Below are 23,660 nucleotides of genomic sequence, written 5' to 3' on the forward strand. Positions count from 1 at the left end.
GAGGACACATGACTGGACAGAGCTCAAAGGCACGATTATTCATTATTATATCTAATCCACGACTCCGCTCAGGCCTCCCAGCAGAAGCCGAGTCTTAGAAGAAGTTTAGAAGTTGCAGTTTTCACCAGCAATAACAAAAGCAGATTAGAATTTGATATAAATTATTTCTCTCGCAGCTACAGAAACTAGAAGTGTGGTGTAGGCATGTGTGGATTCTAAACGTTCACTCAATGCCACAATTTTGCTTGTAAAGAAAATAAAAAAGATATTTTATGATGCTTTGAATTTTACCGAATTTGTGTACTCAGTAAAAAACAGCAGAAGGGCAGACTTGAACTTGCTGAGTACGTAAATCAAATGTAAATATCATATATTAAAGCAATAGAACACGAGCGGTATCGTGAAATACCATCCCGGCTGTGATCTGGTGGCCGTAGATCATCACAGCCGTGATGTTACTGGTGAGAACTCCCTCCTCGAGTGCTCTACTGCTTTAATACAGCAGGTAAATAAATACAGTAAGAAATGAATAAACTGGCCGTGAACGCGGCGTTTAATATGTTTTAATGTTCAGCTCCTTCCTCCTAATTAGAGCTCCTTAACGAGCAGCTCGTGCTACGTCAGAGTAATGAGCTCCGCCCACTCGCCGCTCAGCCGGCAGTTCGTTCTCCAGCTCCTTACACTAAATTCCCAAACTGTCGTCACCACTGAGCAGCTTTTCAGTCGGCAGCTGTGACAGAAGAACAGCTGAACAACCTGGAATCAGCCAGAAATGAACCCAACACCATTCGCCAGACGTGTCTGATCTTCAGAGTCGGACCAAATCAGACTGAGCCGTAAAACTGACCCAATATCAGGTTCAGCTCAGTTTGGTCAGTTTGTCCAGATCAGTATTAATGTTGTTTTGTTCCAGCCGGTCTGTAAAGCTTCTTACAGCCCGTTTAGTTTGGGGAATGATGTTGGGTTCATTTCTGGCTGATTCCAGGTTGTTCAGCTGTTCTTCCGTCACAGCTGCCGACTGAAAAGCTGCTCAGTGGAGACGACGGTTTGGGAATTTAGTGTCAGCTCGTCTTCAGAGTCGGAACAAATCGGCTGACCAAATCGCAACCAACCAGCTTGCGTGTCCAGAACTGTTGTATGAGAAGTAACTATGTCACTGATTATGCTACTAAACTGAAATAGTATAGCATTAATAAGTCTAGACTTGTAAGGGTTAACTCTTAAAATTCAACTGGTGTCAGAAACTGAGAAACACCAATTTGCCAAATTACTAACTGAACTTTAACGGCCGAAGAAGCTGTATTTAAAAGCACTTGTGTGAAAATCAGAGCTCTAGATGAAAAATGTATTTACACAATCAAACACCACCTCTATGACCACAAGTTGTTTAGGGGGTTGCCAGAAGAAAGCCTCTTCTGTCAAGGACCAACAAAACCCAAGCTCCTAAACCACCAAATGTTACTGGAACTTTCAGTGGGACTGAAGGACAACTGTTCTGTGGTCAGATGAGACCAAAATAGAGGTTTTTGGCAACAAACACCAGAGGTGAGTTTGGCGTGGACACAAACACAGCCATGCAGAAAAGCACCTCAGCCCCCGGTGAAGTGTGGTGGTGGATCTGGGCCCTTTATTCAGATACATGGTATAACAGACTCCATCAAATACCAGCGGAAATAGAATCAAAACCAACGTCCTCAGCCAGGAGCTTTAAGATCCATGGGCCGTAGTTTGGATCTTCCAGTAGGACAATGCTCCAAAGCCTCAAAATCAACACAAAAAATGGTTCACGCACCTTTGAATTAAGATTTTGCCATGGGCACCCCCCCAACCCCCTGACCTAAACCCCAGAAAACTGAGCTGAGGAACAGTGTGGATCTGAAGAATCTGCAGAGGTTTTGCTTGGAGGAATGGTCTCAGATCCCGTTCTCCAGTGTCATTAAGTATTACAGGAGAAGATTCAAAGCTATTATCTTTGCTGTACAAAGCACAGGGAGATTCACTTGAAAGAGGCCCCGAATATCCTGTAATAACTCTCTCTAGGACGAAGCAATCTGAACCAAACAACGTGCAATGAGCTCCTCAGTATATGGAGCTTCAAACAAGCCAAGATGCCCTGCGTCGGCCCGACGAGACAGCCGTTGCGACGTTTAACCTCTTTAAATGCGTGCCTATATGTTCAGGAACAAGGAGCGCCGTGTCGAGCTACCTCTGGCAGAAAACGGAGATCAGTTCCAGCATCACGGTTACACATACGCCAAGGTACGTAGTGTATTTCTTTGGCTCAGACTGCTTCGTCCTAACGGGAGTTACAGCAGAATATTCAGGGCCTCTTTGGAGTGAATCTATCTGCTCTATCTATTAAATTAACGGGTGCCAATAATTATGGCAAACACATTCGAGAAAAAAATATTTTCTGATAAGATTGTTTAATCACTGTACTTCAAAAAAGTTTAGATTTCTGTAAATATTTTCATTTTGCATAGTTTTAATACGGCCTGTTTTGCTCCTGTTTATCAGGGGTGCCAATATTTGCGCAGGCCACTGAATGTGTGTTTAAATATAGCAAAGAAATAGCCCGATAGCTGCTCTCTGGTTTTCTGTTTTCTTTTTCTGTGTGGTTGGTGTATCTTTCAAGAAGCGCCCCAACAGAGTGAAGCTGCACTTCCGTAGGTAAACACCATCTGGTGCGTCCAACCTTCCGATGAGCAACCGAATGTCGGCCTGATGAGTTCGCAGTGGAGTGAACTATGAGTAAGTGATAGACTCAAACCTCACACTCTCTCCGTCTCTCTGTCTCGCACAGTGCTGCAGCTCAGACTTCATCTAATTTAGCCAAAACCCCTGTCCAAGCCCCCCTTCACTCAGTTAAGAGCTTGGCTGTAGCGCTGGAGGGGGTTGAAGGTTAGACTCGTGCGTGCAGATGCATTTCTAGCGTGACCGAAAGCCGGCAGGTGATGTCTGCTTCCTGCTACTGGCACACAGAGGAGGAAAGGATTACACTGCTTCACAAAAACATAATGAAGTACAATCTATTACCCACAGCAGAGAATAACGAAGGTGAAACCTTAAACATAGATTTCTAACGCAGTGTTCAGACATACTGACTGGACATTTACATTCACGGCATTCGGCAGACGGTCTTATCCAGACCGACCTACAACTTCGTCTTTGTTTAAACAGGTTGGCGAAGGTGGCGTTAGGAGTCTTGCCCAAGGGCTGTTACTGGTATAGTGTACGGTGCTTATTCAGGTGGAGACTGAACCCCAGAAGTTACAGAGGAGTTACCAAGTACACCAGGGGTCTTTAATTAAAATTCAATAAGTTCCAGTTAGAGACAATTTCCTCAAACAAAGGTCCAGATAATCATTTCAACAACATCTGCTTCACTCACTCGAGTCTCAGTGCTCATCGTAATGCACAGATCTGATTGGCTGAGCAGAGCCACGTCTCATAATTACAAAGCACGCGATTGGTCTGTGAGTCTCCGGCCGCTAAACCAGCACCGTAAAGGATAGAGAGGCTACGCCGATTAAAACAGGACCACCTCGTCACCATTATTAAGTCTCCATAGTTTATCGGTTATAGGTCCAGGTCTGCATAGGACAGCGTCTGGGTCCGGACTCGGACCGCGGTCCGCCTATTAGTGACCTCTGAACTACACTATACCAACCACAGATTGCTGTAGATCTCACCGTCCGCAAGACCTGCTACAAATGAAGCATCTATGTTTGGCCAATATATCGCTGTTGGAAGAAAACCTCCAAAAATCTCCCAAATGGTAACTTTACTTTTAATATAAGTCAATGGAACCAGACGTTCCTCCAACTACATCACATCAGTATGGTCAGCACTTCTAGTGCACTGAAGAACATGTATATCAGAAAAAGATGCATTTAGGCCAATTGGCCTATTGATGCTCTGTCTACAAATGGATCATATCACATCAACTACTTTTAGGCAATTTTAGCCTAAATCCCATTCAAAGTGACATGAAATTGTAAATACCAACATTTTGCATGCATTATTAATTTCAATGATATTATTTTCCAGATCCATGCGAAAGGTCACACTGTTTCTTGTCATGTTATCAAGCTGACGTGAGCATTATGGCAGGTTCATTGTCATTTCCAACCGGCCTAATTTCTATTAGTTACTATAATACAGTCCAGCTCACTTAGAGGAACTCAGCATTGAAGTTGCAACAAATCTGTGAAACCACACATGTGCAGGGAACTCAGCCATGAGTCATGCAATTATTTAAGACTGAGTCAAAATGATGGGAAGACAGAGACAAGAGCATGTCACATGTTTATGTAGAGACAGCTGCATCACTAATTAGGCTAGCTACTCTAGCTGATGCTGGCTTGGTCCAGAACCAATGAAAATATATATATTTTTGGACAAATAACACGTTGGAACATCATCCACTGAGGAGAAAATACCCTGTGTAAAAGATAACGAGTCCTCATCAGCATCTAATGTGACTCTCTTAGCTCTATAACAGGGAGCCAGAGCAGATTGTGTCAAAATACATAGATTGTGTCAAACATCCTATTCACAAATAATTCAAAATGTTGCATTTAAAAAAAAATAAAAAAACAATCATGAAGAGCAAATAAGCAAACTGAGTGTCTTGCTGCTCTCTCAGAAATAAAGGTGTTAAACTGTCACTGGGGCTGTTCCCCTCTTGTCAGTGGGGTGGGACCCTCAAGGCTCCATCTCAGTGCCTTTAGTGAGGGAACATAACTGAACCATAATCCACTGAAATGATCTGTTCTAAGCTGGACTGACTCCACACACCCCGCCTCGCCTCGCCTCCAGGCTTTTACTCTACTGCTCTGTTTTAAAACATTCGGGTATGAAAAGGAACAAATACCAACTTTTCACCTGGAGGAACTGATTTAAGCTCCACAATCAGACCTTAAACCCACTGCTGGAGCTTTGAGGGAACATTTACACTGTTTGTACCTTGATGAGTGAAAAATGTACCTGAACAGAACCTTCATTTCTAACTGTGTGGTGACCTATTCTGAGAATTTGACATTGACCCCTTCAACATGAGTAATTTGGATCGGTAAGCACTTATAACAAGTTATAATGTGTTTATTTACAGTAACAACAAAACATGACTAGTGTAGTCAAATTAACCTGTTTAAAAATATAATTCATGAGACAAACTAAATAAGTTTCGTGAGATCATTTTCTTTACATATCATAAATGCAACGACAGAATTCAGAAATCACTTGAACAAGAAGAAACAGCATGAATACGTTATTGCTCAGCATTAAAGGGTTAATATTTACTGATTTATATGACACGTGACGCTACTCAGCCAATCAGATCTGTGCATTACGATGAGCTCTGAGACTCGAGTGAGTGACGTCACACAGGGGAGGGACGAGGAGAGAAACAGCAGTCAGAGAAGAAAGTGAGTCAGAGGGAAGTTATTCCACATGACGTGGACTAAAAAGAGAAAACTGACAGTAAATGTTGTTGAAATCTGACCGAACTGGACTTTATTTGATCTGATGTTCAGTAAATGTTGTTGAAATCTGACCGAACTGGACTTTATTTGATCTGATGTTCAGTAAATGTTGTTGAAATCTGACCGAACTGGACTTTATTTGATCTGATGTTCAGTAAATGTTGTTGAAATCTGACCGAACTGGACTTTATTTGATCTGATGTTCAGTAAATGTTGTTGAAATCTGACCGAACTGGACTTTATTTGATCTGATGTTCAGTAAATGTTGTTGAAATCTGACCGAACTGGACTTTATTTGATCTGATGTTCAGTAAATGTTGTTGAAATCTGACCGAACTGGACTTTATTTGATCTGATGTTCAGTAAATGTTGGTGAAATCTGACCGAACTGGACTTTATTTGATCTGATGTTCAGTAAATGTTGGTGAAATCTGACCGAACTGGTCTTTATTTGATCTGATGTTCAGTAAATGTTGTTGAAATCTGACCAAACTGGACTTTATTTGATCTGATGTTCAGTAAATGTTGGTGAAATCTGACCGAACTGGATTTTATTTGATCTGATGTTCAGTAAATGTTGTTGAAATCTGACCGAACTGGACTTTATTTGATCTGATGTTCAGTAAATGTTGTTGAAATCTGACCGAACTGGACTTTATTTGATCTGATGTTCAGTAAATGTTGTTGAAATCTGACCGAACTGGACTTTATTTGATCTGATGTTCAGTAAATGTTGTTGAAATCTGACCGAACTGGACTTTATTTGATCTGATGTTCAGTAAATGTTGTTGAAATCTGACCGAACTGGACTTTATTTGATCTGATGTTCAGTAAATGTTGTTGAAATCTGACCGAACTGGACTTTAATTGATCTGATGTTCAGTAAATGTTGTTGAAATCTGACCGAACTGGACTTTATTTGATCTGATGTTCAGTAAATGTTGGTGAAATCTGACCGAACTGGACTTTATTTGATCTGATGTTCAGTAAATGTTGTTGAAATCTGACCGAACTGGTCTTTATTTGATCTGATGTTCAGTAAATGTTGTTGAAATCTGACCAAACTGGACTTTATTTGATCTGATGTTCAGTAAATGTTGGTGAAATCTGACCGAACTGGATTTTATTTGATCTGATGTTCAGTAAATGTTGTTGAAATCTGACCGAACTGGACTTTATTTGATCTGATGTTCAGTAAATGTTGTTGAAATCTGACCGAACTGGACTTTATTTGATCTGACGTTCAGTAAATGTTGTTGAAATCTGACCGAACTGGACTTTATTTGATCTGATGTTCAGTAAATGTTGTTGAAATCTGACCGAACTGGACTTTATTTGATCTGATATTCAGTAAATGTTGGTGAAATCTGACCGAACTGGATTTTATTTGATCTGATGTTCAGTAAATGTTGGTGAAATCTGACCGAACTGGACTTTATTTGATCTGATATTCAGTAAATGTTGGTGAAATCTGACCGAACTGGACTTTATTTGATCTGATGTTCAGTAAATGTTGAAATCTGACCGAACTGGACTTTATTTGATCTGATGTTCAGTAAATGTTGTTGAAATCTGACCAAACTGGACTTTATTTGATCTGATGTTCAGTAAATGTTGGTGAAATCTGACCGAACTGGATTTTATTTGATCTGATGTTCAGTAAATGTTGTTGAAATCTGACCGAACTGGACTTTATTTGATCTGATATTCAGTAAATGTTGTTGAAATCTGACCGAACTGGATTTTATTTGATCTGATGTTCAGTAAATGTTGGTGAAATCTGACCGAACTGGACTTTATTTGATCTGATATTCAGTAAATGTTGGTGAAATCTGACCGAACTGGACTTTATTTGATCTGATGTTCAGTAAATGTTGAAATCTGACCGAACTGGACTTTATTTGATCTGATGTTCAGTAAATGTTGAAATCTGACCGAACTGGACTTTATTTGATCTGATGTTCAGTAAATGTTGTTGAAATCTGACCGAACTGGACTTTATTTGATCTGATGTTCAGTAAATGTTGTTGAAATCTGACCGAACTGGACTTTATTTGATCTGATGTTCAGTAAATGTTGTTGAAATCTGACCAAACTGGACTTTATTTGATCTGATGTTCAGCTGTCGACTGTATAAGATGCTGATATTCCTACTCTGCTACTTCAGTAAACAGTATATGGCACTGAGTCGTGATGCAAGATAGACATGATGTTCTGGACCTTCGCTTGAGGACATTTTCTCTAACTGGACCTTCCTGGATTTTAATTAAAGACCCCCGTTCTAAGCGGTACTCCACGCACACACATAATTTTGGATCAGATTACTTGTAGCGACCCTGTAAGCGGAGATTTTCCATCAGATTGTTGAGTAGAGTGAGCTTAAACATCTCAGTCTTAATCTGTAATCGGAATGTATTAAATCAGATTGGCCAAAACCTTCGCATGTAAACACAGCCAGTGTGCGGGCATCACTCTTTCTACTTCATATTATTCTTTAATAGCAAATTAACCTTCAGCTAAAATACAGAGAGCCTGTAAAAAACAATCAGAGTGTAGTGACTGCATAAACTGCGTAGTAGAAAACAGCAGATTGGAGGTCGACCTACATCAACATTATATAAGTTTATTCATTTATTTGTACCAATTGTTTGAATTGTTCTTTGTTCCAATCTGTTCACAAAGCTCATAAGAAAAAAAACCCTTAATATTGTGATAATATGGTGTGTCATGGAAACATTTTCAAGTATTATAATTTTGCCCTAATGCCCACCCTTATTCAGAGCCTCACTGATGGAGCAGCAGATCCATCAGCATTAGGATGAGCTGCTGTTTGGAGCATTACAAACTTTCTCAGTGGGTCACAGGCAGATTTATTATTTATACCCTACTCTCTTCCTCTCCCATTCACATTTACACGCACACAAACCTCCGCCGGCACATCTGGCACAGCGTGGTACGAATAAGGCCCTAAATCCATGAGAGTCCAGCAGGCCGGTCAGCCAGTTCACTGGCCCCTTCTCCGACTCAGTGTTTGGATTGGCGACTGGGACTCCCCAGTCACCAGCGCTATTAATATAACCACACATTCAGACACTGATACCTATGTGGGATTTAGATGTTGCCTCATGAACACAGACGCATGAGTGGTGATATGAGCTCCTCAAATGGTACAGCTGATATCTATCCCACACCTTTCCTCTCTCTATATCAATCTCTTCTGATGCGATGATGCAGGGGGCCTAAAATAAGACTGTGCTCTCACTACATGGGGCTTAGATGGGGTCAAACACCCCAGCAGATGGTTAGAATTCATGGCATGCCGTGACGAGAGACACAGGACATGGATATTGCCGTGAGCGGGTTTCTACATTAGGCATTGGGAAGAGGTTTGAGAAGTCAATATACTACACATACAGAATGGTTATTATCTATGAAGTAGAACTTTATATGTGCAAAAATGCATAATGCTGCTGTCGCAAGACAAACTTGTATCTCCATTTTTCAGTTTTTGACACAATTTGAAAATACCTGATGCCATTAACATTGTCACGTCTCAAAATGACTTGGAAAGACGTCTGGTTCCATTGACTCTCATTAAAAGTAAAGTGCTTTTTCCTTCTCCTGTAAAGTTACGATTTTGGAGATAAGAGGTTTTCTTCTGACAACAGCGATAAATAGAAGTCAGGACAGCATTGGAGGTCTTTCTTGTTGCAGCCCTGAAAACAGCCCAAAGCATCCAGCTCTAGTCCTGGAGGGTCTTAGTCCAGCGTATTTTGGCGATTTCTCTGTTCAGTTAGTTGCCAGTGTTCACAGGTGTGCCTGAGCAAGGAAAATCATCAAACTATGTACTGGACTTGAAGTAATCCCTGAGCTGGGGATTTCAATCTGAAATAAGTAGGTTAAATTTGGTCAAACCTCAGGCAAAGCGGGAGGAATAAGCTTCACACTGTGTTGCCTAAAGCCCATCAAATGTAACCACAATGAATAATAACCAGACGAGCGCCTGTTGTTCAGTACCAGGCATCATCGCTGTGGGCTTGGCCATAAATTGAAATCTGACTTTTTACCAAGCACATTGGGCCTCATTCACCCACCGTTTTAAAAAGAAATTTCAGCTTAAAGCACACTTACACAGTTTTCCCGAAGACTCCATTCACCAGTGTTTTCTTATTCCAGATTTGTTCTTAGGGAAGAACAGAATCTACACACACTCAAGATGATGTGGACGTTTTTAAGGACCTTTCTCAAGAACGCGAAACAAGATTGCTAGTGGAATGACAAATTTCAACACACACACACACAAAAACACACACAAACACACACACACACAAAGACACACACACACACACATATATATATATATATATATATATATATATATATATATATGTGTGTGTGTGTGTGTCTTTGTGTGTGTGTGTGTGTGTGTGTGTGTGTGTTTGTGTGTGTGTGTTCGTATTTGTACCTTTTCATAACCGAATGTTTTAAAACAGAGCAGTAGAATAAAAGCCTGGAGGCGAGGCGAGGCGGGGTGTGTGGAGTCAGTACAGCTTAGAACATCATTTCAGTGGATTATGGTTCAGTTATGTTCCCTGAAAGGCACTGAGATGGACCCTTGAGGGTCCACCCCACTGACAAGAGGGGAACTGACCCATTGACAGTTTACCACCTTTATTTCTGTGAGTGTGTGTGTACACTATATATACACACACACACACACACTACTGTGCGAATGTCTGAGGCACCCAAGACACATTTTCAAAATCTATTTATTTGTGTAGTTTGTGTTTACTTGCTGAGAAAATGTTAATATTAGAATAAACTAAATTTATAGAACATTGATTAATAATGATAAATAAAGCCCAGTATTATATGTAGTTATAAAGCAGCTCCTGGTTTGACCAATCAGTGCTCATGATGTAACTGATGATATTAACGAGTCTCTGTGGCGGCTGTGAAGGTGTCCAGGAACAATATGGACCCGAGAAATTCTTGTTACTTATTATTGTTTTTGTGTTCATTTAAATTATAAATACGACTTTATTCTAATGTATATTGTGATAAACTCACTGCTGAGGTCAGCTGGTTAAACATTTGCTTAGATGTCTAAAACTTTCACACAGTCCTGTATTTGTATATGACTGGTGGGCCAAAGGAAATGAATATATACTTTGATGAAGTGAGCTTTAAGCGTTTAACTTGGGCCATAATGTAAACAACTTAAAACAAATGTAAAACATTAGCACCATTAATCACACTACAGCGTGTCACAGGTGTTAATGTATTTAAGCCAGGATATATGAGGCCTAATAACGTATGTATATTTGTACCAACTTTAAGCTCATCGATGGCGTAATGCCTTAACAGCAGCCTTATTAATGCGTCTTTGTGGTGTAGAGAAGCTCGCAGGTATTAAAATGAGTAAGTGTAGATCATTTATTTAGCATTTAAGGCTTCAGTCAAATAAGATGTAACATATCCAGCCGACAGCGTCCTGTGGGCAGCGTCCTGTGACCACTGATGAAGGACTAGAGGATGACCAACACAAGCTGTGCAGCAGCAGATGAGCTGTCGTCTCTGACTTTACATCCACAAGGTGGACCGACAAGGTAGGAGTGTCTAATAGAGTGGACAGTGAGTGGACACAGTGTTTAAAAACTAAAGCAGCACTGCTGTGTCTGATCCACTTATACCAGCACAACACACCACCACCACATCATCAGTGTTACTGCAGTTCTGAGAATGACCCACCACCAAAATAGTACCTGCTCTGTAAGGGTCCATAGGCGTCCTGACCACTGAAGAACAGGGTAACAAAGTATCAGAGGAACAGATGGACGACAGACACCTGCTCAGAGACAAAACAGCAAGGGACTGTCATGACCCTGGTCAAGCCACCAGATACTGGGCATGGCCCAGAAGGAAGCAGTGCCAACAACACGAAACGAAAACACTGTGTCATTGTTTAAATAAAGAACAATCGCCACTTGATCGATTCTGATCAAAACTTCGTCCTGCCCTGCAAACTCGCTTCTCACTCTGTGCGCTTAAAACGTGTGTCAGTTGATGATTCCATCAAAAATTCAATACTAAGGACACCGAGATAACCGGACTATACACACCCACTCACACACAGACCCACTGCTTAACCCAGTAATGCTGGACTAGTCACTCTCCAGTCCAGACAGTCAATACAGAAACTAAGCTGCTATTGGGTCGTTCTACAGAAACGTCCACTTTCCTGTCTCTCCACAGGAGTCACTGGTGTTACTGACCGTCATCGGTGTTCCACATAATAAAGGAAACACCAGAGACGTTTTTAATGATCAATGCATTTTACAGAACATCAAACCACACGCTGTCCATCAGGGAACGTCCACTAAAATATGGAATTTAATCCATTTGTGTTTCTATTTTTTCACAGTGACCTCAGAATAAAGTCGGTCACACCGGTGACGTCAGCTAGAAGCTTCATATGAGATCATGAGCTGAATGAGAAGATCTCTGAGAACTGAGAGACACAGTGGACTCACCATGAGCTTTTCTTCATAGATCCTCAGACAACAGGTCAAAGGGGTCGAGTGACGTCATCGGCGTGACTTTTATTTTCAAAATAAGAGACTTTTGTCACGCAGTAACACCAGTGACACGACTCAAATATATGAATCGTATATTTCACAGTCATGTAGATTATTGTAGATAAATTTGCAGAAAAACATGTTTTTACCTCAAAATACGGCCTCAGCCTTCACACCTGACTGAACTCGTCTCCACTGCTCTAGAGTCCAGTGGCGGCGCTTTACTCCACTGCATTCCACGCTTTGCATTGCGCTTGGTGATGTAAGGCTTGGATGCAGCTGCTCGGCCATGGAAACCCATTCCATGAAGCTCTCTACGCTGTTCTTGGGCTGATCTGAAGGCCACATGAAGTTTGGAGGTCTGTAGTGATTGACTCTGCAGAAAGTTGGTGACCTCTGCGCACTATGCCCCTCAGCATCCGCTGACCGCTCTGTCATTTTACGTGGCCGACCACTTCGTGGCTGAGTTGCTGTCGTTCCCAATCGCTTCCTCTTTGTTATAATCCCACTGACAGCTGACTGTGGAATATTTAGTAGCGAGGAAATTTCACGACTGGACTTGCTGCACAGGTGGCGTCCGATCACGGTACCACGCTGGAATTCACTGAGCTCCTGAGAGCGACCCATTCTTTCACTAATGTCTGTAGAAGCAGTCTGCAGGCCTAGGGGCTCGGCTTTATACACCTGTGGCCACGGAAGTGACTGGAACACCTGAATTCAATGATTTGGATGGGGGAGTGAAAACTTTTGGAAACTTTTTGGAAACACAGTATATGTGTAAACAAGATAACCAAGATAAACTGATTATTGTGCTGCAATCCACTTCACAGCGATGCTCTCGTTTTTTGTCTTGTGTTATGCATATTTATTATTTTTACATGTTTAGTAGTTTCCAGGTAGTGGAAGTGCACTACAACATGATTCATTCAAACATATATAATAATATATAACACGTTTATTTTATGTGTCTTCCTTTTTTTACATTTTTACTTGTTTTTCAGTTGAATTTATACTTAAAGTTGAAGGAAATAATCATAATAATAATTACTGTTATTATTAATATAACACCTTTTATGCTCAAAGTGCTTGCCAGATAGGTGATAAAGCATAGTCATACAAGAAATCATTAGCATTTACACATAATCATGATCATAATTTCCCCCCTTGGTACAACACAGGGCTTTTTTCTGAGAAGGTGAGGGATAAAGAGAGGCTGGAAAACGGCCAGGGAGAAATTATTAACGACTGTCTGGAGCCACGAAAAGCACATAAACATCATACGTGGGTAAAAATATTACAATAGCAGTACAGAACATGGGCCAAAGTGGTCCTCCCTCCCTGCCCCAGCCCTCTCATGGCCTTTACACCTCCTGCTAGAGTCTAAAGGCCACAGCTCCTGCCGTTTAGCCACAGCAGCTAGAAGACCAGCTCTAAAGCAGCTGGAAGGCTGTGGCTGCGATGGAGCCGAGAAGACCTGCAACAATAACATTCTTCCCAGCTTTGGTCACAACCCTGGACTCTAACAGCGAGCAACACCCACACGGCCACAGCCAGAGGCGCACAGAGGCGGAAAGCGACTTCACTTACACACACCAGCGGTTTTCAGGCGGGCTTCATTGCTGGGGTTCGAGCCGGGCCCAGGCACCGAGTCCTCCGTCTGTCTGCGCCTCTCTGTCTCCCTCCCTACGCCCCCTCAGCTAAACTCTCCGCTGCTCCTCCCCTCCCTCTGCTCCTCTCTTTCCTCCCCTCCCTCTTTCTCTCTCTCTCTCCCTCTCCAGCCTGCGCCTTAGCGCTTTAAAACAACTTTATTCAGCTGACAGCGTCTACAACTCACCAGGATACGCGCTATTATAAGCTATTATATCTGGTGGGTAATCCAGGTCCAGAAAAGTGAAGATCCTGTCCAGTATTTCGTTCCAACCGCCAAAACGCCTTCTCTGCTGGTTTGGGCAAATTAGAGGAGTCAAGCAGTTGGAACAAAATCCTGGGGAGGACTTTCACTTCTCGGACCCACCTCTATATGTTACTCCCACCAGGTCGCCTTTGCGTCAGTCATATTATCCAACGTAAACACTCCCTTCGCCGAGTCCCGCTGACCGAAGGGCGCCGTGGCGTCACCGGGGGGCGGGAGATAAGCGCTAAGCCGCACCCACGCCGCCTTCCTATTCGCTCACACACCCGTGGCTCCTCCCACAAGCTCGCCTCCCATTGGCGGAGCTCCCTGAGAGGAGCGTGGATTGCCTCACAGGCCAACAATTCCTGCTGACACAAACTGGGTGGGGTGGGAGTCCGAGAGGGAGAAGGGAGAGACTCGGCCAAAGAAATCCCTCGGTCAGAGAACTGTTCCACATTGGCAGCACCCTGAGGCTCATTATCGCGTAATAGGCGAAATTTACTCGAGAAAAACGTATTTACTGATGCTCTGAATGTTGGTTCTCCTGCCAAATCTCTCAGGGGGAGCAAAGATGCCTGTTGCCATTTGGCATAAACAAAGATTTCTCTTTTTCACTTTATTGACCCCGAAGGAAATTTAACAGCCAGTGTGAGTCACACAACACGGGGTAGTTATAATAATAAGGGTGATACAATATCAAAAGAAGAATAAAATACAGAAAAAACGGCTCTACAGGCACCGATACAGCTAGAAACATACAGAAATAAGTTTAGTGAAACTTTTTAAATAGCACAAACGGGGAAATTCCACCTCCGCATTTAACCCATCTGTGAAGTGAAACACCACATACACACTAGTGAATACACACACACTAGGGGGCAGTGAGCACTGGACAGAGCGCTGGGCAGCCCTATCCATGGCACCCGGGGAGCGATTGGGGGTTAGGTGTCTTGCTCAAGGACACCTCAGTCATGGACTGTCAGCACTGGGGATCGAACCAGTGACCTTCCGGTCACAGGGCCGGTTCCCTAACCTCCAGCCCACGACTGCCCCAGAATATGCAGTAAAGGCAGTGCAAGAGTTACATGATACTTATTGGTCCCACAATGGGGAAATTTCACCTCTTCATTTGACCCATCTGTGAGGTGAAACACCACACACACACACACACACACACACGCACACACGCTAGGGGGCAGTGAGCACACTTGCCCGGAGCAGTGAGTAGCCCTATCTGCAACGCCCAGGGAGCAGTTGGGGGTGAGGTGACTGAGGTGAGGTTCAAGGACACCTCAGTCACGTATTGTCAGTGCTGGGGATCAAACTGATGACCTTCCGGTCACAGGGCCGGTTCCCTGACCTCCAGCCCACAACTGCGGCGTAAGTAACAGCATATAATGACCATACTGAATAAATATGTGCAGATATCGGTACTGAAATAGAAGTGTCTAGGTGTGGAGTGTCCAGATGTGCAATAAGGTGTGCATTAGGATCTCGTTCCCACACGTTAATAAGGCATGGCCACACATTATTTTTATTCATATAGGATGCCGCCAGCAGGGATCCATATACATCAATGAAATGTGGCAAAATTATGTTCCATGACTAAAAGGGCACCAATCAACTTCAGCACCTTTTAGTTATGGGCAATATGACAGTACTGTGTTATTATAAGAGACTGTATTATCAATATACTCAAGAAAACACATTCTAGCTTGTTCATTAATGCTCTGCATGTTGGTTCTCCTGCCAAATCTCTCAATAAAATGGTTATAGCTCTACAATGGCTGAACAATCAGCTGAACAAGGTAAGCTGCTGTCTACCAGTTTGCCCTCCCAAATATCTTTGAACATAGAGAGAGACAGACCAGCCGTCCCATTTATCAAATAAAATTAAGTAAAATCTTCATAATTTAATTCAGATGTAAACATGAAACATTTTATTTTAGGTGCAGCGAATCTAGAAAAATGATTTCGCAGCTAGATGTGTTCTGATTAAACAACGAAATGAATGTAGGACAGCCTAGTAGTACCAGAGAACTTGGAGAGAAGAATTACCGCTCCGTAACACCTTCTGGGTTTTTCAAACACTAGAGGGCGCTCCTGAGGGAGTCCAAAATGAATGGGTTAATATGGAGCATTTGAGCAAAATCATAGTTTATAAATGCTTAAACATTTTTACATAAATAATACATCCATTCCTGAACACAGAGCACCATAAAACATTTTAACACTGCTATTATGTTTTTAAACTCGAATTATAGGAGCTTAAAACTCCGCCTCATGTACGTTCATGACATCAGAGAGCGCAAACAGCCAATGAGCTGCTCCGCTTGCCAATCAATCATCACATTCTGGCAGTAAAGCCCCGCCTCCTGCTGCCCAAAACCCATTCACCCGTTTAGTGAAATCCCTCCTTCTACTGTCTAAAACTAAAGGAAAGTTCTGCTTCAGTGATTAGAAAATATTTTAACTGCTCGTTTTTAGCCGTTGAGTTCCATTCACTCCCATTCATTGAGGACTCGCCCGCGGGCGCCCTCTGCTGTTCAGCAGGCCGGTTTTAATGGGGCGCCTGATATAATGGGGGGAATAAGAAGAGGCTTCTCATAAACCAGCTCTGGTGGTTCTTACTACAGTTACAGTGCACATCACATAGTAACCACTAGAAGGCACTACATCACTAGCTGCCCCAGTTACCCTATACCAGGGGCTCATTCAATCTGGCTGAACAACAAATGCTAACTCCAGCAGCGCTGCTGTGTCTGATCCACTCAGACCAGCGCAACACACACTGACACACCACCACCACGTCAGTATTACTGCAGTGCTGAGAATGACCCACCACCCAAACAGTACCTGCTCTGTGAGGGTCCATGGGGGTCCTGACCACTGAAGAACAGGGTAACAGAGTATCAGAGAAACAGATGGACTACAGTCTGTAACTTTGTGTTAATACCACATCTCCAGTCTAGATTTTATGGTAATATCTGCCACCCTGTCTAACGGGCATGAAATTTAAATGCAAATGAGAAATGTTTACCATTAACCTCACTCGTAATTTTTAATCTTCACGGAGCTCAAGAAGCAGAACCAGCCTGACCGTGCAGCCAGCAGTATATGCGCTGTTTGAAAACAACTTTCAGGCGATGAAAGTTGCATAACACATGATGTCATCGGGAACAACTTTTAGGTGGGGCGGCCTCGGATCTGAGGATTAGAATCCGTGCCTGCTTTCCAGCATCAAACTAGCACACGTGTCCGAAGGGTTAGGGATTACAGAGCGGCAAAAACATTAGTTTATGTTGGCAAACTAAGATCCTCGTTCGCCTGTTTCTCTCTCTCTGCAGTCCACAATTAAAATAGTCTCTGCTAGAGGGACAAAATATTAAATGTGATGGCATCACTGGAAGGGATTAGGCAGTGAACATCAATCACTGCTTTAAGCTGCAGGATTGACTCCACTGCTCTGTGCAACGGCGTCCAGCTACTAGATTAACGCCCACACCTTCCACTAACGCCACTGACCCCCTGCCTCCACACACCATCAGACAGCTTCATCACAGACAGATTGCATAATCCTGCCAGGGATAGTCTTTTATAGTGATTAGAAGAGTTTGATAGATTAGGACTGGGTCTGAGAACACATCAGGGCATGGAGTGATGGGTCCTGTTCTTCTGGGGCAGAGACTGATGGACTGTAGAACGGAAAGCTGTTAAAAGTTTAAGCAAAGCATTGAAGTTTGGGGACAATTTACCAGCTTTTCTAAGAAATGTTTGGTTTTTAATGATGTAAAAAAACAGCTGCAAAGATTTTAACATAAGAATATGGAATAAATAGGCAATGAGAGTTGATTTTACCACAGGTAAGGGGTGTTAGGCATGAGGAAGACCCGTAAACTGCACTCACTACACAGCATTTATTGATTGTGACCAACTGTATGTGGATGTAGTGGTGTACAAACTACACAACTACAGAAATAAATGCAAATCTATCATTTGCCAAACTAGAGACTGAGAAATGCTGTTGTTTCTTCAGACAAAAAGAAGGAAATTTTTCATTTGAATCATTTAAAAAAATTTCCTTTACTCCATCGCCAAAGTTCCCCCTTTTTATACAGAATTTCATGTCAAAACACTGAACACCCCAAATCTTGCCGTTGTCACTTGGCATAAACAAAGCTGTGAATGGACTGGGCTTTTTTATGCGTTTATGCTTTGGCAGGGGGCTTGCGACGAGGGGGATGTCCCCCTCCACTATATCTCTCACCAGTCATATTGCATTGTTATTACAAGCAGAGGCCAAGTTTGAAAACGCACAGCGCTCTGCTAGAGTCTGCGATTGTGCAGCAGCACTTAGTGAAGCAGGTAGCCTAACAGCTAACTTTGCTATGTCAAGTTAAGTTAAGTGATACTTTTTTGATCCCACGACCGGGGAAATTCCACCTCCGCATTTAACCCATCCGTGAAGTGAAACACCACATACACACTAGTGAACACACACACTAGGGGGCAGTGAGCACACTTGCCCGGAGCGGTGGGCAGCCCTATCCACGGCACCCGGGGAGCAGTTGGGGGTGTCTTGCTCAAGGACACCTCAGTCATGGACTGTCGGCCCTGGGGATCGAACCGGCAACCTTCCGGTCACAGGGCCGGATCCCTAACCTCCAGCCCACGACTGCCCCAATGTTTTAACATAATGTGATTACTATCTGTTTATATCAAAAAGTAATTAATAGTAATGGTTGGTTAGTGTAGTGGGTAACACCTCTGCCTTCTACGCTGTAGACTGGGGTTCAATCCCCCACATGAGCAAACACCCTACACTATACCAATAAGAGTCCTTGGGCAAGACTCCTAACACAACTGGATCATTTTACACAGGTAGGCGAAGGTAGTAAGTCTCATTATATCCCATGCTTTCATAAAGCTTTGGATCTAATGAGAATGTGCTAAATATGCATACTTTGTTTACCTGGTTTTATGCATGAAATTGAACTTTTGCTGTACTGGTTTCTGTGTCAGCGGGAGGTGCATGAACATGTATTTCCCACTGGACACGTGTTCTGTTTCAGCTTTAAGCTTCGTCCACAAAAGTCACGTCCTCTCATATTGTGGTTAAATCTATGAAAGCTTAATACTCCCCAAATCTCGAGAGGCTTAGTTATTGCACGGGGCAGCAGTCTACGGAATTGCATTAGGTCCATTCGAAATAAAGCGTAATTAAGACACAAGTCCACTCCTCTCTGCTCAGACACAGCCTGCAGGCCTCTCCTCTTACATAATACTGTGTCATGAAGATTGCGAGGGAAAAATGACTCAACAGAGCCGAGTCCCAGGACGCCACCAGGCACAAGACAGAGAGGGAGGTGGGGGGGGTGAGAGAGTGGCCTGAAGGGGATGGGGTTTGACCTTCGTGGTATGTTACGCAAAAATGCATCCTAGCTGTTCCCTTCCATGGTCTCATGGCTCATCATTTTTATGGATCATAAAGAGAATTTAGAGTTTTAAAACATTCGTCTAGCCGGGTTAAAGAAATGATGTATCGAATACGGATCAAACAAACCTGACAACTATAATTCTGGCGTGAATTACTTTCCATAATTGGCTGAACTAGGAGGTCTTTCTGTGCCGTGCAAACAGAAAGCAGACGTTCACGGTTAAAGATCAAAAAGGAAGCTTTACTTGAGGAATTGTAGATGCAGAGAGTAGTCAGGAGACAGGCAGGGGTCAAGCCCAGGAAACACAGCAAAACAAGAAAGGCGATCATAACAGACAAGGGCAGGGAAAGGCCACAAAACAAGCGATGAGTCGAAACCATGAATCCAATAAACCAGGCAACAGTACAAAAAGGGCAAGTCCAAAAATCAGTCAAGCGAAAACACGAGCAGGAAGTCAAAACACAATCAGGATCAGAACCGGAATAACGCTCAGTAGTTTCACAGAGGAAACCAATACTTATATACTAACTAAACCTATCATGTGACTAACACACAGCTGTAGTCCAGCAGTGGAGGGGTCTGGGAATTGGAGTCCAAGTAACATTCCTTATTTTCGGTTTTGTATCGTTCACACTCAGAGCCCTAAAACAGTATTTTATCAAGATACACTCACTTTTGCCAAGAAACACCTGTTAAACAGGATGTGGCGTCCTCAGCATGAATGGCCGACAACTTTCATTTTGTCAACAAAACACACACACACACGCACACACACACACGCTTCTCCCTCAAGGTCACGGGGGGGTAGCTGCAGCCTATCCCATCGGGCAGAGGCAGGATACACCCTTGACATCACAGGGCAGACAGACAGACATACACAATCACACCTAGGGGTAAGTCAGCATGTCCAATTGGCCTGACTGCATGTCTTTGGACTGTGGGAGGAAACCCACACAGACACAGGGAGGACATGCAAACTCCACACAGAGAGGACCCTTGTCGCCCGGCCGGGGAATCGAACCCAGGCCCTTCTTGCTGTGAGGCGGCAGCACTACCCACCACGCCACCACGCTACCGTGCCGCCAGTCAACAAAACAATTAAAAATAAATAAAATAAATAAAACTTCACTGCAAAATGAAAAAGTGCCACACAAACATTTCGCTTTGCCAGCGGTGTCGCATCGCTTTTGCACAGAAGTAGCCACACATGCACAAAGGACACACTTTAGCTGCTTCCCTCAAGTGCTAAGCCACAAGAATCATAGCCGACACACTGCTCAACTTTCCCGAAAAAGTTCTGTGCACACACGACCCCTTGCGGGAAGTGAACGTTCGAGCCAATCTTACAAGTATGTCAACTCCCGCTTGCGCTCACACTTCACCCCATCCTATTTAACTACCATTAAAATGTCAATGCCAATGTAAAAGTGCACATGTGAGTTGGCTTCACAGTCGAAGACCCAGCTCTGTGTTGTTATTGTCATTGAGTGCTGCATCTGTAGCTACATTACGAAACCTCCCCTTGCAAAAAGAATCAAGCGCAAATAATGCTTAAGACAACTGGGCTGAATCACGTAGCTTATTTCTACCCCCACCCCTTGTTTTCGAGTGTCACCTTGGCCTTTGGAACTGAATTACAAGGGGTAGTGGTTGAAATCATCCTCTATAAAAGGGGACCCTCAAATAAAAAGAGCATCACTTCATTAACAGCTACCAGCGCCGCTCTGTAGGCGACCCTGCCCGTCTGCAGGGACAGCAGAGGAGGGGAAAGTTCAGCTCCTCACTGCTGGGCTTTAGTTACATTTAGGGATCATACGCCTTCAAAGAGGGGGGCAATTATTTATTATCACCCCCCCCCCCTAATTCTTCAGTGATATGAAGCTGAAGTCAGAGATTCTCCAGATTCTTGAGAATTTTCCTGTTCCACCTTAAATGGTGCAGCATTTCTGATGCCATTCTGAGGGCCATGTAGCCCCAACACTTCACCCCACCGCTCTATCTCAACAAGAATTGGGACACCGTCCCCCTACACGTGAACAAGAAAAAGGGCTAAGTGGTAGGGGCGAGGCGTGAAATGGGATTGGGCGCTGGGTGTCCATCACATCTTTCTGAGAGACTTCCATTGTTGGACACTGGCTTATCCCATGGATCTTTCCTCTGCAGGATCTCATGTCGTAACAGCGCTATCTGGTGCGGTCCAGAACAGGGTGAGATCTCCTTGCGAGTTTTTTCTCGCCACCGTCAGTCTCAGCTCGCGTTAGGGGTCTCGACCCAGATTCCTGTAAAGCTGCTTTGGGACAAACAAACTGAACTGAGTGCAAATAAATGCCTACGCACTCCGTTATGAGCCGAAATACAGTGAGTTATAATGCTCGTCACTGCTTCTTGGCATCAGTGGTTAAGTAATCAGTGCGGGCAGCGCATCAGCGAGACGGTGAGGCCCGAGATGATGGCGAGACCTTTGACTAGAGCTGCCTGCGGAGAGGCCGAGCTCACGTGGCCTGACTCTGATGCGCAGACACGAGCTGTGCGTGTGTGTGCGCCTGGCTTCTAATTGGGCCTGGTCCTGACAGTGGTCCATGCACAGCGTGGCGTATCCGCGTGTCTCCTCTTTCTCCTTCTCCCTCCCTCTGCTTACTGTGAGAATATTCCTGGAGGAAACATGCGTGTTGCAGGGTAAACGAGATGGGCCAGAAATAATCTGATCCTTTAAATAACTCTGTGCATGTGAGCGGAGGGCAGTAAATCACCGCAGGCAATAAAACATACACATCTCATCTCAGACTCTTCCTGCGCTGCCACTGCGACCGATCATGTCAAAGTCTAAATAAATCAGCACTGTTATTAATGATAACTGCAACACACAATTATTCTGCCAAGCAATGTAGTTTAACAGTAGCCTGGAACGCACCCACACCCTGCTTTGGGAGTAAAAGTCAAGACACAAGAAGACACAACGGATCCCAAAAATCTAAGCAAACCTAACTGTTTTCCACATATCGCATTTGTCGGAACAAAACCTTGTATCTCTAAAATCATAACTTTACAGGAGAAGGAAAAAACATACTTCACTTTTAATGCAAGTCAATGGAACCAGACGTCTTTCCACGTCATTCTGGGTCGTTTCTTTTTGTCCACTCTTCATGAAATTTACACACAGTGTAAAGAGCAACAGGAATTTTCAAATTATCCCAAAAACTGAAAAACGACAAAAATGGAGCTACAAGGTTTTCTTGTAGTTGTTTTACTCTGTTCCAAAGTGCATGCATGAAGCAAAATGACTCAGTGGGGGCAGAGAAGTGGGAGCAGTCGTGGACTGGAGGTTAGGGAACCAGCCCTGTGACCGGAAGGTCTTCAGTTCGATCCCCTCAACTGACAGTCCATGACTAAACTGCCCTTGAGCAAGACACCTAACCCCCAGTTGCACCCTGGGCGCTGTGGATAGGGCTGCCCACTGCTCCGGACAAGTGTGCTCACTGCCCCCTAGTGTGTGTGTTCACTAGTGTGCATGTGGGTGTTTCACTGCACGGATGGGTTAAATGTGGAGGTCTAATTCCACAGTGTGCAAACACAGAGACAAATGACTCTAAATTCTTGAACACACTTCAAGTTCAACCTACAGCCCACCGTGACTATTCAAAGTCCTAGCGCTACAGCGGAGACTGCCCATTCTCCACGGTGATAACTCCATGGTTAATAATTGATGATTCCTGAGTTTGTTGCTGGAAATTTCAGCTCAGTTTAAAGTGTCTACTGTAATTAGTTATGAGGCTCAAATATAATCTTAATCACTTATGCCCAGCTAGCCAGCCTGCCCAAATGCAAGCTTTACTGAATGGAGGCAAAAACCTCATTCAACCTAATGAAGAATTGGTGCGCACAACAAAAAAATGATTATATTTGGAATATGTTACTAATTTCAACAGACTTATTTTGAAAAGTGAAAAGTTACACAGTTGGAAAAGAGCAGCCGTAGTTTTTCTGCATACCTGAGTCGACTCGCTGATGCCAACCTACACTAGAGGACTTTGAGAAGACTAAAGTCTGAGACTCTCTCACATCTAAACACAATGTTTTTAGTCACCGACTGTTTTGTAAAGATCCTGCAGGGTCACTATTTACAAGACCGCAACCAGATTTCTGAGATTATATCCCGTCATGAACCTGGTGGAAATGTACAAGCAGAGGAACCCTTTTCCTTTCCGCTCTGTAGAGGGACAGATGGGCAGATGATATGCTGGCTGGGCAGGTAAAGATCCGGGGC

At 43.5% G+C, this 23,660-nt stretch overlaps 1 protein-coding gene across 5 annotated transcripts in view; it reads right to left on the reverse strand.

Annotated features, from left to right (window-relative positions):
* The window catches only part of trim3b (tripartite motif containing 3b), an 84,278-nt gene that overhangs the window by 32,544 nt on the left and 28,074 nt on the right, over positions 1 to 23,660 (reverse strand). Inside the window, exon 1 of one of the 5 annotated variants that reach the window (XM_017691440.2) lies at positions 13,652 to 13,765. The exons of 3 other annotated variants lie outside the window; for them this stretch is intronic. The gene's annotated coding sequence lies outside the window, so the exon portion shown is untranslated. Of the gene's footprint in view, positions 1 to 13,651; positions 13,766 to 23,660 lie in introns of those variants that run through there. One more of the 5 variants, XM_017691441.2, reaches the window with a different exon arrangement.

The sequence above is a fragment of the Pygocentrus nattereri genome, chromosome 18 (genome assembly GCF_015220715.1).
Source record: "Pygocentrus nattereri isolate fPygNat1 chromosome 18, fPygNat1.pri, whole genome shotgun sequence".
NCBI classification, from domain to species: Eukaryota; Metazoa; Chordata; class Actinopteri; order Characiformes; family Serrasalmidae; genus Pygocentrus; species Pygocentrus nattereri.